Source organism: Hyaena hyaena, unplaced genomic scaffold (genome assembly GCF_003009895.1).
Source record: "Hyaena hyaena isolate Hyena2069 unplaced genomic scaffold, ASM300989v1 scaffold_190, whole genome shotgun sequence".
Lineage (NCBI taxonomy): Eukaryota > Metazoa > Chordata > Mammalia > Carnivora > Hyaenidae > Hyaena > Hyaena hyaena.
In genome coordinates, this window is record NW_024080822.1 from 1,003,586 (window position 1) to 1,012,353 (window position 8,768).

The 8,768-nt window shown below is 34.4% G+C and overlaps 1 non-coding gene across 1 annotated transcript; it reads left to right on the forward strand.

Annotated features, from left to right (window-relative positions):
• The first annotated feature begins 3,493 nt into the window (after positions 1–3,493).
• On the forward strand, positions 3,494–3,599 carry LOC120237802. The gene has a single exon (XR_005530045.1). It is a non-coding gene; the product is annotated as a U6 spliceosomal RNA (small nuclear RNA).
• Positions 3,600–8,768: the final 5,169 nt, after the last annotated feature.

Genomic DNA, 8,768 nt, shown 5'->3' on the forward strand with positions numbered 1-8,768 from the left:
ATATCCCTGTCTTGTTCCTGACTGTAGAGGAAAAGCTCTCAGTTTTTCCCCAGTGAGGATGATATTAGCTGTGTCTTTTCTATATATCCTTTATGACGTTATGTTCCATCTGTCCCTACTTTCTTGAGGCTTTTTATCAAGAAATAATTCATTTTATCAAATGTTTTTTCTGCATATATTGAGAAGATCATGTGGTTCTTATCCTTTTATTAATGTGATGAATCACATGGATTGTTTTGTGGATATTGAATCAGCCTTGCATATGAGGAAAAAATCCCACTTGACCTATGGTGAATAATTCTTTTAATATATTGCTGGATCTGGTTTGCTAGTATCTTGTTGAGAATTTTTACAACCCTGTTCATCAGGGAAATTGGTCTCTAGTTCTCCCTTTTAGTAGGGGTCTCTGTCTGGTTTTGGAATCAAGGTACTGCTGGCCTCGTAGAATGAGTTTGGAAGTTTTCTTTCCATTTCTATTTTTTGGAGCAGCTTTAAAAGAATAGGTGTTAACTCTTCTTTAAATATCTGATATCCAGCCCTGGCTTTCTGTTTGTTGGGAGATTTTAGATTACTGATTCAATTTCTTTACTGGTTATGCATCTGGTCAAATTTTCTATGTCTTCCTGTTTCAGTGTTAAGAGTTTGTATGTTTCTAGGAATTTGTCCATTTCTTCCAGATTGCCCACTTAAATTTGTTGTCATATAATTTTTCATATTATTCTTTTATTATTGTATTTCTGTTGTGTTGGTTGTGATCTTTCCTCTTTCATTTGGGGCTTTATTTGCACCTGTTCTCTTTGCTTTTTGATAAGTCTGGATAGGGTTATATCAATTTAGTTAATTATTTCAAAGAACCAGCTCTTAATTCCCTTGTTCTGCTATTTTGTTGTTGTTGTTTCTCTATCATTTATTTGTGCTCTAGTCTTTAATATTTTCCTTCTTCTGCTGGCTTTAGGCTTTATTTGCTGTTCCTATTCTATCTCCTTTAGGTTTAATGTTAGGTTGTATATTGGAGACTTTTCTTGCTTCTTTAGCTAGGACTATATTGCAATATACTTTCCTCTTAGGACTGCCTTTACTGTATCTCAGAGGGTTTGTACTGTCATGTTTTCATTTTCATTTGCTTCCATGTACTTTTTTGTTTCTTCTTTAATTTATTGTTTAACTCATTCATTCTTTAGTAGGAAGTTCTTTAACCTCCATGTATTTATTGTCTTCCAGATTTTTTTCTTGTGTCTTACTTCAAGTTTCATAGCCTTGTGGTCTGAAAAATGCATGTGATTATCTCATTCTTTTTGTACTTTTTGAGAGCTGATTTGTTACACAATATGTGATCTGTTTTGGAGAGTGTTCCATGTGCACTTGAAAAGAATGTATATTCTGCTTTATGATGAAATGTTCTGAATATATCTGTTATGTCCATCTGGTTCGGTGTGTCATTCAAAGCTATTGTTTCCTTGTTGATTCTCTGCTTAGATGATCTGCCCATTGCTGTAAATGGGGTGTGAAAATCCCCTGATTATTTTATTATTATCAGTGGGTTTCTTAATGTTTGTTATTAGTCGATTTATGTATTTGGGTTCTTTCAAGTTGGGGGCATAAATATTTAAAATTGCTACATCTTCTTGATGGATAGACTTCTTAATTATGATATTACACTCTTCTTCATTTCTTGTTTCAGCCTTTGTTTTAATGTAGTTTTTCAGATATAAGTATGGCTGCTTTGGCTTTCTTTGTTTCCTTCTTCTTCTGTTTCCTTTCTTTTCATGTCCATTAGCATGATAGATGAGTCTCTTTTCCATCACTTTGAATCTGCAGGTGTCTTTATGTCTAAAATGAGTCTCTTGTAGGCAACATAAATGGTTCTTATTTTTTATCCATTCTGTTACCCTAGGTCTTTTGATTGGGGAATTTAGTCCATTTACATTCAGAGTAATTATTGAAAGATATAAATTTACTGCCCCTCTGTTACCTAAAAAAGCTGGTGTTTCTGATGATGTTCTCTGTTACTTTTAGTCTTTGTTGCTCACCATTCAAAGAATCCTCTTTAATATTTCTTGTAGGGCTCGTTTAGTGGTCATGAACTCCTTTAGCTTTGGTTTGTCTGAGAAAATTTTTTCTTTCTCCTTATATTCTGAATGATAGCTTTGCTGGGATGAGTATTCTTGGCTACAGATATTTTTTCTTTCAGCACTTTGAATATATGATGCCACTCCCCTCTGGTTTTCAAAATTTCTGCTGAAATATCAGCCGATAGCCTTATGGGGTTTCCCTTGTATATATCTGTTTTCCTTTTTATTACTGCTTTTTTTTGTCTTAAGCTTATTTATTTTTGAGAGACAGAGAGACAGAGAGAGAGAGAGAGAGAGAGAGAGCGCACAAGCTGGGGAGGGGCAAAGATAGAGGGAGAGAGGGAGAATCCCAAATAGGCTCTACACTGCCAGCACAGAGCCCAGTGTAGGGCTTAAATCCATGAACATGAGATCATGACCTGAGCTGAAATCAAGAGATGGACACAGAACCGACTGAGCCACTCAGGTGCCCCTTCTTGCTACTTTTAAGATCCTCTCCTTATCACTACTTTTATCCATTTTAATTGCTGTGTGTCTTGGTGTGGACCTCCTTGGGTTTATTTTGTTAGGGACTCTCTGTGCCTCCTGGATCTGAATTTCTGTTTCCTTCCCCAGATTTAGGAAGTTCTCAGTTATTATTTCTTCAAATAAGTTTTCTGCTCACTTTTCCTCTAAATCTTCTCCTTCTGGGATCACTATGATGTGACTGTTATTATTCTTAATGGAGTCACTGAGTTCTCTATGTCTATTCTCATTTTGTGTAATTTTTTCTCCTACCTGCTCAGCTGATTACTTGTCATTAGTATCTTCTCCAGGTCACTGCTTTGTTCTTCTGCTTCCTCTAGTTTGCTATTGATTCCATATAGTCTGTTTTTTATTTCAATCATTGTGCTCTTCATATTTGATTTGTTCTTTTTTTTATCTCTTTGGTAAGGGTCTCACTGCCTCCACTCTTTTCTCAAGCCACTGATTTTTAAAGTTCAAGGCTATATGTTCCACTGGTTGTAAGAACTCACAAAATTCAGCCCCTCTGTTTTTCAAAGCCTAATGTTATGGGATTTGTGTCCCCAGTGTGGGCTCCCTGACATGGTAGGCTGTTTCTTTCAACTTCCTTGGCCTCTGGGTCTCTCATTCCGGTATACAGACCCACAGGTCATTTAGCTTCTGCCACCTCCACCCTTTCTACCCTCTTCAATGTGATTTCTTTTCTCCATTTAGTTGCTGGAGTTAGTTCTGCCAGTCTTTGGGGTTTTTTTTTTCTGGGTCATTTATACTGATATGAATGTTATCTAGTTGTATCCATGGGAAGATGTGAGCTTAGGGTCATCCTATTCCACCATCTTTTTCCAGAAGTTCACAGCATTCTACAGTTTTAGATCACTAGGTAAGCACATTCAGTCTTCAATAAATTTAAATAGGCCAGCAATTTAAAAAGTTAGTTTATAAAATTGAAATGATACAGAGAAGATCAACATGGCCCCTGACAAGGATGACATGCAAATTGGTGAAGCATTAATAAAAAAGTTTAATATAATACTAAGAATTTTAAAAATCCAAGACATTCTTTACTTTTAGTAAACTTCATTTAATTGTTATGAATATGCAAAGATGACATAAATGGGAACTAAACCATTTAATGTAATCTTGGGCTTCATTTTACAGAGTCAAATATTTTTATTTTTGATGGAGGGAAATTGGAGCCCTCAGCCCCTCATATAATCCCTAATGATTTCTACCCACTGATTCTCATACCTTCATGTAATTCCTCTCATTGAGTGTGGGTAGGACATGACTTGATTCTAATCAATAAAATATGGCAAAGGTGATGGATATCACCTCCACGGTTATGTTATATTATATGGGAGTCTGTCTTTGCAGACTGGACCAAAGTCCATCTTTGTGGACTTAATGAATTAAGTGACTATTTAGGAGAAGCTAAATGACAAGGAACTATAGGCAACATCTAGGACTTGAGGGTACCTTTCATCTGGCAACCAGTGAAAACCCAAGGAATGTCACTCATTCATAGAGCCTCAAGAAAATTATGCCAATAATCCAAATAAACTTGGAAGCAAATCTTTGCTAGCTAAGCTTCCAGATGACAATGCAGCCCAGCCAAGTCTTTGGAACTCTGAGCAGAGGACTCAGATAAGCTCTGCCCAAACTTCTGACCCACAGAAAAAGATAATAAATGTATGCTTTTCTAAGTTTCTAAGTTTGTGATGATATCTTAGTCAATGATAGAAATTACATATACACAAAATGAATAAGACTAAAGTTTCAGGTATTTTAATTATTTATTTTTTTTAGCATAGTGATTGCTAAACACAGATGATGGTCTTATGATCTTTTGAAATGGAAATGAATATGACAATAGAGACTATAGAGAGTTATGCAATTTGCTGACCCAAAATGAAGGTGAATTGCTTGACTTAGATAGACCTCAAAATTGGAAGACATTGAAAGCTGTTGACATAGAGATACAGAAGACTCTTGATCACTGGTATTTGATAAAAGCCTTTTAAGTAGATCCATATAAAAGAGACACACACTATAATAAAGACTGGAAGGTGGGGTAGGCCAAAGCTTTACTGAAATTTCCTCCATAAAAGGCGGTGAATTGTAAGGGAGCCAGGGTGACTCAGTCGGTTAAGCATCTGACTTTGGCTCAGGTCATGATCTCATAGTTCATGGGTTCGAACCCCACATCTGGCTCTGTGCTGAGAGCTCAGAGCCTGGACCCTGCTTCAGATTCTGTATCTCCCTCTCTCTCTGCCTCTCCCATGCTCATGCTCTGCTTTTCTTTCTCTCAAAAATAAATAACCATTAAAAAATTTTTAAGTCAGTGAATTATGAGTTATACAATGAATTTGTTTCATTTTTAATAAAAATTAAGTTAAATTGTATTCTAATAATAAAAATTAAACAAGTCAGAGTTAATGGATTAGACTTTTATTTTTCCTCATGGTATTATATTGTAGAAGTATCAGATTTCCTACTTCCCATTTGAGTTTAAAGCAAAATTGAAAAATTTATAAGTTTTAAAAGAATTCTTAGGTTTTATCCATTTTTCCCATAATCTTTCTTAATTTTTTAGTGGTTAAGTCATTCTATTTTACTTAGTATTATTTATCAACTTTGTTTCCGTTCGTTTTCTTTCATTATTAGCTCGTCTAGACAACTAGACTTTCATTTGTCATCGAGTTTGTTGTGACCTGAGCAATCCTTTCAGTTATTGACTGCGTGAAACATTGCATCTTTTGTAAAATTCACCCTTTCACTTTGCAGAAGTTTTATATTCTTTTTCCATTGTATTGTTGAGTATCTAACAATTTGTAAAACCACTCCTTGTCTCATGACAAAGGCAGATTGTTATTAAATTTTAAATGTGAAGTCTGCAAGTGCAAAGATTTGTCTGCTTTGTCTATAATAGTCTCTTCTGAGGTCTTAATGAAAAACTTCAAATTTTACTGTGAAATCTGATTTGCCTTCTGTTTCTGGCCTCATTAAGCCCACAGATTCCTTTTCTTTTTATCACAGATGAAAGTCCATGAACTAGACTTTCTTGTAGGAATACTCATAATTGGGGGAGATTACTTGGTACCGTCTTGTACTTTCAACCCATCTTACAGAGTGGCCTCTGTGAACCAAGAGAGAAGGAAAAGCTTCAATACTTTATTTTCAAGTGCTAATTAAAACCAACAAATGTACATATGTATCTGTTTATTATCTCTTGATAGCTATAGTTCAGATGTGTTATACCTATAAATCCATCAAGATAAATTAATATAATACATATTGAATATAAAGTTATTCATTCTGCTGTAGTCTTCCCCTTTGTCTCATTGCACATGTACTATCTACTTGTATCTGGCACAGTGTCTGGTACAGAATTCCTTCATAATGAATGGCCATTGAGTAGAAGAGTCACATATCCCCAAGCAAGAAACCTAGTAATATTTTTTAAGTTCTAAAATACAAAATTATGTGTAAATGTCAGTGGTACTAAACTTCATGCTACCTTGATCAAATGCAAAAGTAAGTATAAGAAAGACAAGTACTTTAGGGAAAAGTTTCACTTTACGCTGTGTTGAAGGAGGTCACTGTGGCATAACTGTGTGACCCATTAGCCTTTAGCAGGCAAATGACAAGCATACACATGGAATCAAAGATTTTTTTTTTTTAACATAGACACGATTTTCTGATGATCAGCTATGAGCAACGGCAAGGCAAACTTGGTTGCCATTTGTAATAATTGACTCTAGCTCTGGGAGAAATCCAAGGCTTTCTAATAGATAAACTTACACTGTATACAGTTCATTAGTTTCACTGATTAGAATACTGATTAGTGAAGCTCAAATTAGAATCTGAATTCCTGTGGAGATCAAATTATCTTCTTGCTATACCATGGCCAACTCTTCACCCCAAACAGCAGTTCAGAGTTGTTGGTCTCAGAGTGATCTGAGTGAGAAGGAGCAGTTTTAAATTAAACCTGTCATTACAACCAGAAGAACAGTCACAGCTGTAACAGTTGTCATTCCTGACTATGAAGACTTCTTTTCTGCAATTACAGCTAATCCAAAAGAACAAAGCAAAACATTAACTAATCTTTTAAGTAAGTAAGGTACTGAGATGGGATTTTTCTTTGCTGGAGTTGAACTGAAAATTCATCCACCAGGACAGAGTGACATCTTTATTAGAATCTAATTCTAACCCATTAGATTTGCTGCTTGGGTAAATAAAATAGATTCTGGCGTCATATGCAAAATGAAAATGGCAGCTACACTATTGACTATAAGACAAAATAAAGATTTGCAGAATTAGATTCCAAGCCTAATCTATATAGAAAATTTCAGTGCAAAAAGAGAGTTACAATATAATGATTCTTTTTCTTTTTTTTTTTTTTTTGCCTCTATGTAACAATATAATTATGACCAAATATGTTGGCTTTGTTTTTGTTTCTTTGTTTTTAGTTCAACTACAAAAGGATTTTTCTCTTCAGATGATCTGAAAACATTACATTCTAGTTTTTACATTTTTAAAAATGTTTTATTTATTTTTGAGAGAGAGAGAAAGTGAATGGGGGAGGGATAGAGAGAGAGGGAGACATAGAATCCGAAGCAGGCTCCAGGCTCTGAGCTGTCAGCACAGAGCCTGACGCGACACTCAAACCCACGAACTACGAGATCATGACCTGAGCTGAAGTCGGAGGCTTAAGTGACTGAGCCACCCAGGTGTCCCCAAATTCTAGTTTTTAAGAACAAAGAATATCCCTTGATTCCTTACGGGATAATTTTTATTAAGAAAAAAGAATATCCCTTTTTGTCATTGTAAGTTTATTAAAAATTTAGTTTCACTAAGCCAAGAAAAAAACCAACATAGTGACTAAGTACCTGTCCTTGTTAGACTACTACTATTTTGTCTTTTCCTAGAATAGTGATAGGGATGTTAAAGATAATTAAACTTTCTGACAAATATAGAAAAACATAGAAAAGCAACTTAATTCATTTTAAGAAATTTTTATTATGAAATATTAGAAATGCAAATTAAAAATACAATAAAAGTTTTAAGGAAAAATCAAAGTTTTATACTAAAAAGTCAATCAAATACTCATTGAAATGTAAAGCTTTACCTTTTTATCACCAACATTTACATATCATATTTCAGTACTGAATTTTTACTGTAAAATAAAGTATGTGATCATTTATTGAATTATTTTCCACATGAATGTTTTGTGATAAGTGGCCATAGGCTAAAATTGCAATCATTTTTATTAAGAAATGAGTTTTCTTTCAAGTTAGCAAATGTATATCAGTCCTAATAGGGTCTATTATAAGTTCTTTTCTATCCCAGGATCACATATTGCTTGTGGTTTTTAATGTCTGTTTAGTTTCTTTAATCCAGAATAGGGCATCATTTTTTTTTGTCTTTCATGGATTTGAAAGTTTTGAAGAGTAGAGGCCAATTATTTTATAGATTGTCCTTGGCCTTGGATTTGTCAGGTTTTTCCTCATGATTAGATCTACCTCATGCATTTTTCACAGGGGTATTAGTGTAAGTGATGCTGTATTTTCACAGCATCATATCAGGAGACACACAAATAAAGAAATAATATAATAACCATTCTGCCATCTTAATGGCTAGTTTCTTTTTTCAATAAATATACATTCTTATAATTTTTAATACATATAAACATAAATATATGATTTTTATCTGCTTCCTTTTCCATTTACTATATTATAGCATTTTTATATCTCTTTATAACTTCATAATTTATTTAACCAGTCTCTCATTGGGGATTCACATTGTTTCAAATGCTTCACTATACTTCTTAATTAAGTGAATAAAAACTTATATGCTCTACACTGTTGATGGAGTCATTAGGTTCAACTGGACAGAACACTAGGGCAAAACATTATGGTAATGTAAGTCAAGTTCTTTTCTATTCTCAGGTCTTCAGCAAAGGCTCCCCTCTTCTCATCCACCAGACTTACAAATGGAAACTTTGCAGCAAACGCTCTGGCAGGGAATGAGGGTAAGACCAGCACACATTCATTCCCAATCCTAGAAGATAATTTTAAATGTAAGCCTGTTGACAATGACCCGGCCGTGTCATTTTTGTTCTTGGGCCATAGGATGCTTTTGTATATAAATCTGCTTGAGCTAAAATATAATTTAAGTTGGCTTAAATATGCT